Here is an 8,649-nt window from a genome sequence, read left to right as displayed (position 1 = left end):
TCATGTGGGTCCTTTGTGCCGTCATATTTCTGGATATCCGACATTTTGAACCTCTTCGGGATTAACTTCGGATGTACCTCTTCGAATCTGGTCCTTTCAATAAAGGCGGAGCCCCCGAGATTTGGTCCACCCAAGAGTTGTATGTTTCTACCCTCTTTTCGGTATGAATCTACCCGCTTTGCCAAAGTTTCGAGCATTTTCAGAACCTCGGTGGAGGAACCAGCTCCGGACCCATTGCTCTCAGCCATCCGTGCTTCGTCCCGTCTGGTTTCAGCAACACCTTTCGTCTTCTCCGGGGTCGTTTTATCTCTTCCACTTTGCAACCGGGCAATTGCAATTCCTTGTTTGGCAATTGCTGCCCTCTGTTCCTACAACATTTCAAAAATTAAACGTAAGTCGATGTTATCATTCGGGGTATCCAGGTTCTTTCCGTCCCTGTGTCTGGGACAAAGTAATTGAATTGTGAGTATTTAGAGGGTCAGTGGCCGGTTGGGCGGCATTCTCCTGGTCCACGGTGTTTTGATGGTTGAGGCCCTCCCTCGAATTAACGGGGTTAGGGTCTGCTGGGGTTTGGTAATTCTCGTGGACCGCTGCCTTCATTTTCGACCACGATCTCATTGTTGTTGATGTGAACAGATTTCCCACTGTTAGCCATTTGGTCTATTTTTTCCGAGACGAACAGAAGATGTTTTTGATTTTGATGGGTAAGGTAGAGATTAAGATCAAAGACCACTGTTATCCTAGCCCCACGGTGGGCGCCAAACTGTTTACCCCGAATTTGGATAATCAATTGAATTTTTGAGTGAGGTATAGGATATGTGGTTGTGCCTTGATCTATTTGATAGAGGAAAGATATATATGAATATGCTATGAAGAAGCAACTAATAATCAGTGGTTTACTTTAGATTTTGTATCTAGTAATACATGAAGATTGTTTGATTGAACAAATTTGAGTAATGAGCGTAATAATCCGGACCAAAATCTGGTATGGAGATAGAGAGAATTTGTATATATTTTGCTATTACAAGTGTTATGAAGTTCAAGAAGCCAACCCTTCAAAAGTAGGGCAATGACCCCTATTTATAGTATTGTCCCATGGGCTTCATACAACAAGTATTTCTAAAAAATAAAGAAAAACTTTGTAGTGCAGTAGGGTTGGATTAGGTTGATCGTACGGTCTGACACCCGTACTGTCACGACCCAACCCCGTGGGCCGTGACTAGCGTCCTAGCTGGACACTCATACACACTCACTTGTCAAATCGATATACCAAGGACTTATCTGTGTTCAACATACATTAAGTTATACAGATATTAAAATCAGATGTCTTCTTAAGCGGTCATATATAGCAAAATGTCAAACAGAAGCCGGCAAGGCTGGCGGAAAACACATCGCCCAATTATACATCCGGCCACACACATATGGGCCGTTTCGGCCATCACAACAAACGGGACCGCTTAAGACGCAAATCACTGACATAAACGAACAAACACGACCCATGACCCACATATATGTCTACAGGCCTCTAATAAACATAACTGAATCTATGACGGGACAGGGCCCCGCCGTACCCCTGAATATATACATATACATGTACAATGAAAGAGTCTGTACCAATGTGGGCTCCAGAACAAGGGAGCACTTCAAAGCAGCAGAAAGATGACCTAAGCTGTCGGGTCAGTCAAGTGAACGTCTGTACCTGCGGGCATGAAACGCAGCCCCCTGAAGAAAGGGGGTCAGTACGGAAAATGTAACGAGTATGTAAGGCATGAAGTACAGAACAGGGGATCATAGCAAAAAATAGAAACTTTCCAGAACCAGTAAAACTGTGTAAAATCATCAATACGTTTCCTTTATGTAATAAAGTAGTATATCTCCAATCATGAATCACTACACACACACACACACACACACACACACACACACACACACTACACTACTATATCACACACTATATACTATATATATATATATATATATATATATATATATATAACGTGTCCCGGCCCTTTAGTGAGGGACTCGGTGAATAAGGTCAGGCATATCAACATCATATACCACATGTACATATAACGTGTCCCGACCCTTTAATGAGGGACTCGGTGGATAGAATCATGTATGTCAACATCATGTATAGTGTATGCATATAATGTGTCCCGACCCTTTATTAAGGGACTCGGTGGATAGAATCATGCATAGCAGAATCATATACCATATATACATAACGTGTCCCGGCCCTCTATTGCGGGTCTCGGTGGATAAAGTCATCATATGCCATCCTGGCCGCCATCCCCATATCATCATATCATCACATACATATACATATAACGTGTCCCGGGCCGCAAGTGAGAGGGACTCGGTGAATAATGCAGTGGAGTACGCACGAGAACATGTCCTGGCCCGGGCTCAGTGAAATCCAAACTGAGGCTTGCACAAACAGAATAATGCGAAACCATATGCACATAAATCAAAGACCCGATGAATAAGTATACTTATCGACCCCTGAAGGCTCAGAAACAAGTTTCGGGTCGATCCGACTTAGTATAAAAAAGTTATGAACGTTTGAAGTACAGAACGTTCTATAAGTGTTTCAGAAGCCATTTTTGGAAGATCGAAGCAATAATCATATCAGGTATCTTTCGGATATCGTATAGATCAAATCAAATATAACTTTTGGAATCATATGTACATATCAAAGACTCGATGGAATAGTCGAATGTGCTAGCATTAGAAAAATCAAGACTCTAGTCATATCAATTACCTTTCAAATATCATTCGGAAACATATCACATACACCTTCGGACATCATAAATACGTATCAAAATCATATGAAGTAGCTTATGGAAATCAAGAACGTTAGCCATCCTAGTGGCTCTAAGAGTAGGAATTTCTTGAAACCATACATATACGTTCTTTTGCTCGTTACATAAAGATCATGCCAAAAGAAAGAAAGGTAAGCCTTACATACCTTGCCCGCTTTCTACTCTAATCCTAACTTAAGTCTTTCGCTTCGCAAGATCTACAACAATATTCATGTATGCCAATCATTAGCCTTAAACACTTAGAATCCAATTCTAAACCAACACTTAATCTACCGAAATTTCGGCAGCATTTCCCCTATAAATGCAACATCCCCGAGAATTCAACTCGGCCAAACATACAACAACAAATCCGAGAATTTAACTTCGGCCAACTTAGCAATAACAATGCCAACAATTATTCCAACAATATCGACAATCAATTCAAAACACATTCCAAAGTTCACAATTTCTTTCTACAAACTTGACGACTTTCCATTTACGTTCAATGCATAATTGCCTACATATTCAAGTACCAATCCGCAACCATTCAAACAACATCCAAGGATACTTTAACAATCCGTACAATATTCAAAACAATTCAACCAATACTCTACTTCATCCTGAAACCTTCCAAATGCAACAAGAACAATAACAACACATTTCTTTCATTCAAATTCATGAACTACTCCAACAACTTACACACTAACAACATTATCTTCCATAAATACAAGAACACTCTTTCCTAATCCACATTAACTTCTAAAACAAGTCTCCAACCACTACAACTTCACTAGGATCATTAAACTTTCATTATCAACATGGAATTCATAACAACAACAACCAAAATACTAAGCAAAATTGGTCCCTTACTTTTACACACACACACGGCCTACACAGATACATATACACGCCTACACCTAATATTCATATTTTCATGAATTTCATTCATTTTCACATACCACAACATACAAAACCATCCATAATATATAAAAGAAGAGAAATTCTTATCTTTTTCCTCAATTTTCCACTTGACACCAAGAGTGGTTTTCTTGCTTCAATAATTATACCACGTTGAAGAGGGTCGTTAAATTAGTAGGAATACTAGAAGAATCAATTTTTTTTTGAATCAAAGATTGAAGGCTAAATTTTTCTTCTTCTTTTTTTTCTCTTGGCCGTGAGGCCCTTCTCCCTTTTCTCTCACTCTCCTTTTTCTTGAAAGTTCTTGGATAAATGATGATAAATGATATGGCCCTCTCTTTTTATCACATGGATTTAAATTTTTACATGGGCCTTGGCCCATTTTCCTATGGCCGGCCACCCTTGGCCATTTTTCAAGCCCAAAATATTTTTTTTCTTTTTATTCCAAGCCCATTATTTCATGACAAATTTTTGTAACTCATGAAAACTATTTTCCAAATTTCCAATTTTGCCCTTAGCCTTCCTCAATATCCCCGCATCAATATTTTTATGAACAACTTATGTATTAAATAAGATCAAAATATTGCCTTATTTCTTACTAATCACAATTATTTCAAATTTTTTCCGAATATGCAAAATACGGGATATAACACGTACGATTGGCAGTTGAATATGACAGCACGTTACCGACGCGTGGCGATCGTATAACGGATCATTCGGACCACCGACCACGATCAAAACGGACCAACGGCCACGATGGAACGGACCAACGGCCACGACGGAATCGGCCATGGGAAACCGGACTAAACGATGTTCCTCCCTTTCCTCGGTTCAAGCACTCCTCCGATCCAGAAAGAAAGTCTTCATGCATGTGCTTGTTTCTTTCTTCCCTCGGTCACCGGTCTCACTGGCTCAGCAGATACCCGATTTTTACCGTATACAGTTATCACAGTCGTGGTAAAACCTGCCATAGACCAGGAAATTTTCCTTAGCAATCTTATTTTGCAACAAGGTAATCTCATCCAAGTAATATCCAAATATTATCACCATCTACTCATAACGTAGCACAGATAAAAGAAAGAAGACTCCATAGCAACCAATTCCGTCTCACTTTTAGCTTTTAGTTGTAGCAATGAAAAAACATGGGAAGCTTGCTTCAAGCAAGCAACATGCTGCCATCATTGCGGGAAGAAGCTAGAAGATCGAATGCGAGGAAAAGCAGACCGAGCCTTATAGATCACATTACATAAAATTGACTACTTTCATCTTAAATAGAAATGTCATATGTGTAGTGTAGAACAAATGTAGCAGGAGGTAGATATTTATATGTTCAAAGCAGGTTATATTAAATAACGTCATCGCCGATTCATCATGATTTTAACATCTACATATATCGGAGAGAATAGTTGGGAAAAAAGATGAAAGAAACAGATTAAAAAAAAGGATGTACAATGAAGAAAAGATAGAGAAAAGCTTACCCCAACATGAAAAGGGAGAAACATTTATATTGTTTTGGCATATTCTCTGCCATTATACTCTCCAAGCTGTGACCATCAACCCTCATTGAGCCTGATGTACTCCTATGATCACTGCTTATATTCACAACTTGTTTCCCGGAAGCCGTAGTACTGTCACTACATAAGCAAAAAAGTATAGTAAAATAATAAGTACTCCAGAACGTGTGTAGGGATCTCTTATTTATTGTGTGTGTTTTATGCTATGTGAGGCTTGTTCATGTCTGATTTTGATTTTTGAGAAAGTGTGATGCATCTTGCAGGAGATTCTGGTTGCCATGTCTCTTCTATTTGTACTAACCTATGTTGAACTAACTTTAGCTGCAACATTTTCCTCTTTAGGCAAAATTTGCATATTTAATTATTAAACAAGTGATTTATCTTTTTCCCTGCAGATTTCTGAAAGAATGAACATTGAATCTAGCCATAGGCGGAATTACAGTTCCCTTGACAGGACACCCGTTGTAGAGCAAGCTATATTGCCACAACAAAGGCCTGGGCATATGCATAGCCAGTTGTTCAGCAATGGCTTTGCTGTCAAGAAAACTTCGCTTCATGCTAGCTTAACACTTCTTTTGCTTATTGCTCCGGCTCCGCTACTTCGTCCCAGGGAGTAAACACAAACAGAGCAAACTAAGATAATGACTAATCTTCGTACATAGGTAGTGATTACACCACTTCTTTCTTTTGGTATGTATTAAGTGTTGTGGTATGCTCTCTTCGTTCTTTCTTTTTACGTGACTAAAAAGATAGACCATTTCTTTTGTCGGTTTCTAAGATAATAGGAGTGCTCACACTTGCAACAGTCAAATTACCTCTCCAATGGATCCTCTGCAAACATGAAAACATCCTCGCATGACTCATGATAAGAACGCTAAATGGCGTAAAACATACGACGATATGGCCATGGCTGAAAAGAATGCACTTTTGTTGCAGTGACTCGAAAAGGGAAGCAAATGTTGGAGAAGTTAATCCAAACTGGCGTGTAACATTCATTTCTCTCCTGCATTTGTATTATTTAATGGTTATTAGTTGGTTACACTACAAACAGCTGGGATATTCAGCAGAAACAAATGTTACAAATGTTTGACCAAATATTAAGATTCCTAACATTCCCAAATTGATTAATGATGCTGACTTAAGTACAAAAAAAACATATTTTAACTCCGACTGTGTTTGACTTATACTGTAGCACTTTTTGAAATGATACAAACTACTGATAGCTCTGGCTAATGTCTATTGTCTTTCTTTTCTCTTTGAGATATAAGCACTAACAATTGATCATTCCTTCAGAATAAAAACAGATGACTAATAAGAAGAACTCCACATGAGCTACAAAGAAGAGGGAGAGAGCAACCTCAATAGTTTGTGAAGATTAGGCCATGCATCATGGCCCTCTAATTCCCCCAAATAACGACAGAAAGTAAAAGAGTTTAAAATGTAATAATATATGGAGTACTCTTTTTTTTTTCACGAGTATATTATGTAAAATTCATAGAATATTACTATGCGCAATGATCTATAGAACATCACCTTTATTGTCTACATGAATACACTATTTCATGTTCCTTAGTGTTTATACATATTTGGATTGCAACTCTATGTTAGTAAAAATAGAGAACAATATAGATCAGTTACAAGGAAAACAAGAAAACAAATTATGAAACCACAGTTGTGTCGTGGCAAGCCACTGCCTTGAAAGCAATTTTCAGGACCGACGACGGTGCAAATCGTTTAGCTTGGCACATTCCCCAAGGTTCCACAACAACTCCCGAACATCTGCACTAGTGGGTGAAAGTATAGAGCTTGCACAAAACTGTTGCCTAGAAACTAGAAGGAGAAAGACGTACGAAGAAGAGAAGAGATTGTGTTTTTTCTGTGTATCTCACCAAGGCAGACCTCAAAAATATATAGGTATAAAAAATGACAATTTAGATAAAAGGAAATAAATCTGCCAACGGTTATGACCACAATGTCTTAATAATACCTCACATAATTGTATAGGTTACAAATATGGAGATTGATAGTTCCCTGGGATGAATCTGGACACATTAAGGTAAGGATGTATTTGGACAGTTTCTGGTAAGTATGTATTTGGACAATTTCGGATAAGCCCAAAATATCAAAAAATAATATTTTGCAAAATCAGATTTAATTTGGGCCTCATGTATACCTCTCGCGCAGTGGTGTTAGGGAGGGGGGGGGGGGGGGGGGGACAAATTCATCACTTTTGCCTACTCAGCCCAATTCTCATGTGCGCGAAGCCCATCTCTTGTTCTAGCCCATTTACTAACCCAACAACCCACAATTCAATACAAGGAGGAAAGAAAGACTTTCCTCCACCTATGTGGGACATTTGCACTTTATAGAGGAGAAAAGATGAGTAAGGAAAAAGGAACCACAAAGAAACTTTGGCTTTGCATTACCAATATAGAATTGACTAGAATAGCAATACATAACTCTCACAATCCCCACTAATGCAAAGATAAAGAATAGGAATAATTTCTAGGCAAAAGAAGGAACATGTACTTAAGTGTCAATATCTTTCGATTTGAATTAACACGTAGTGAAATGATGCAACAATAAATATCCAAAAAGTGAAGTACTCTTGAACTAAATGGACATGAGTTGAAACCCCCACAACACATACTATAACCTTAGTTTTATGCAAACTCCGCGATACTCACAAAAGTGCTTTTATGGTCATGCACATACCTTGGGTCTAATGAGTGCTTTAGAAAGATAGGCCTAAGTCTTTCATAAAAGGCGACCACACCTATAAACTCACGTAGGTGATTCCATCAAGTCTATCTCATAGACCACCTTAAGGATATGGAATCATTAAGAGCAAGAAGCTCAACCTTATAAACACTACTACACGCCATAGGGATAGGAAATTTAGTGTTTATTGATGGCCTATATGGCTTCATTTGACCACAAATGGGTATCCACCATATTACCTCAATCCATAGGCTTTAGCACCATCATTCTCGACGTTTCAAGGATCATTTTCCTTGCTAAACCCTTGGTTAAAGGATCTGCCAAATTTCTTTCGGACCTTACATATTCCAAGGGGATAACACCATGTTTCAACAACTGTTTAACTACGCCATGTCTGATGCGAATATGTCTCATTTTTCATTGTATACACTGTTCTTAGAAATCCCAATTGCCGCCTGTGAGTCACAATGTAAGGAGACTGGTGAAGCTTGTCTTACCCACAGTGGCACATCTGCTAAAAGGTTTCTCAACCACTCAGCTTCTTGCCCTGCCAGGTCAAGAGCAATAAACTCATAATCCATATTAGAATGTGCTATACAAGTCTGTTTTGAGGATTTCCATGAAATAACACCTGCACCCAAATTAAACACATAGCCGCTAGTGGAGCTAACTTCATCATTGTCAGTGACCTAGTT

This window comes from Lycium barbarum, chromosome 11, assembly GCF_019175385.1.
Source record: "Lycium barbarum isolate Lr01 chromosome 11, ASM1917538v2, whole genome shotgun sequence".
NCBI lineage: Eukaryota > Viridiplantae > Streptophyta > Magnoliopsida > Solanales > Solanaceae > Lycium > Lycium barbarum.
This window is presented reverse-complemented; position numbering follows the sequence as displayed.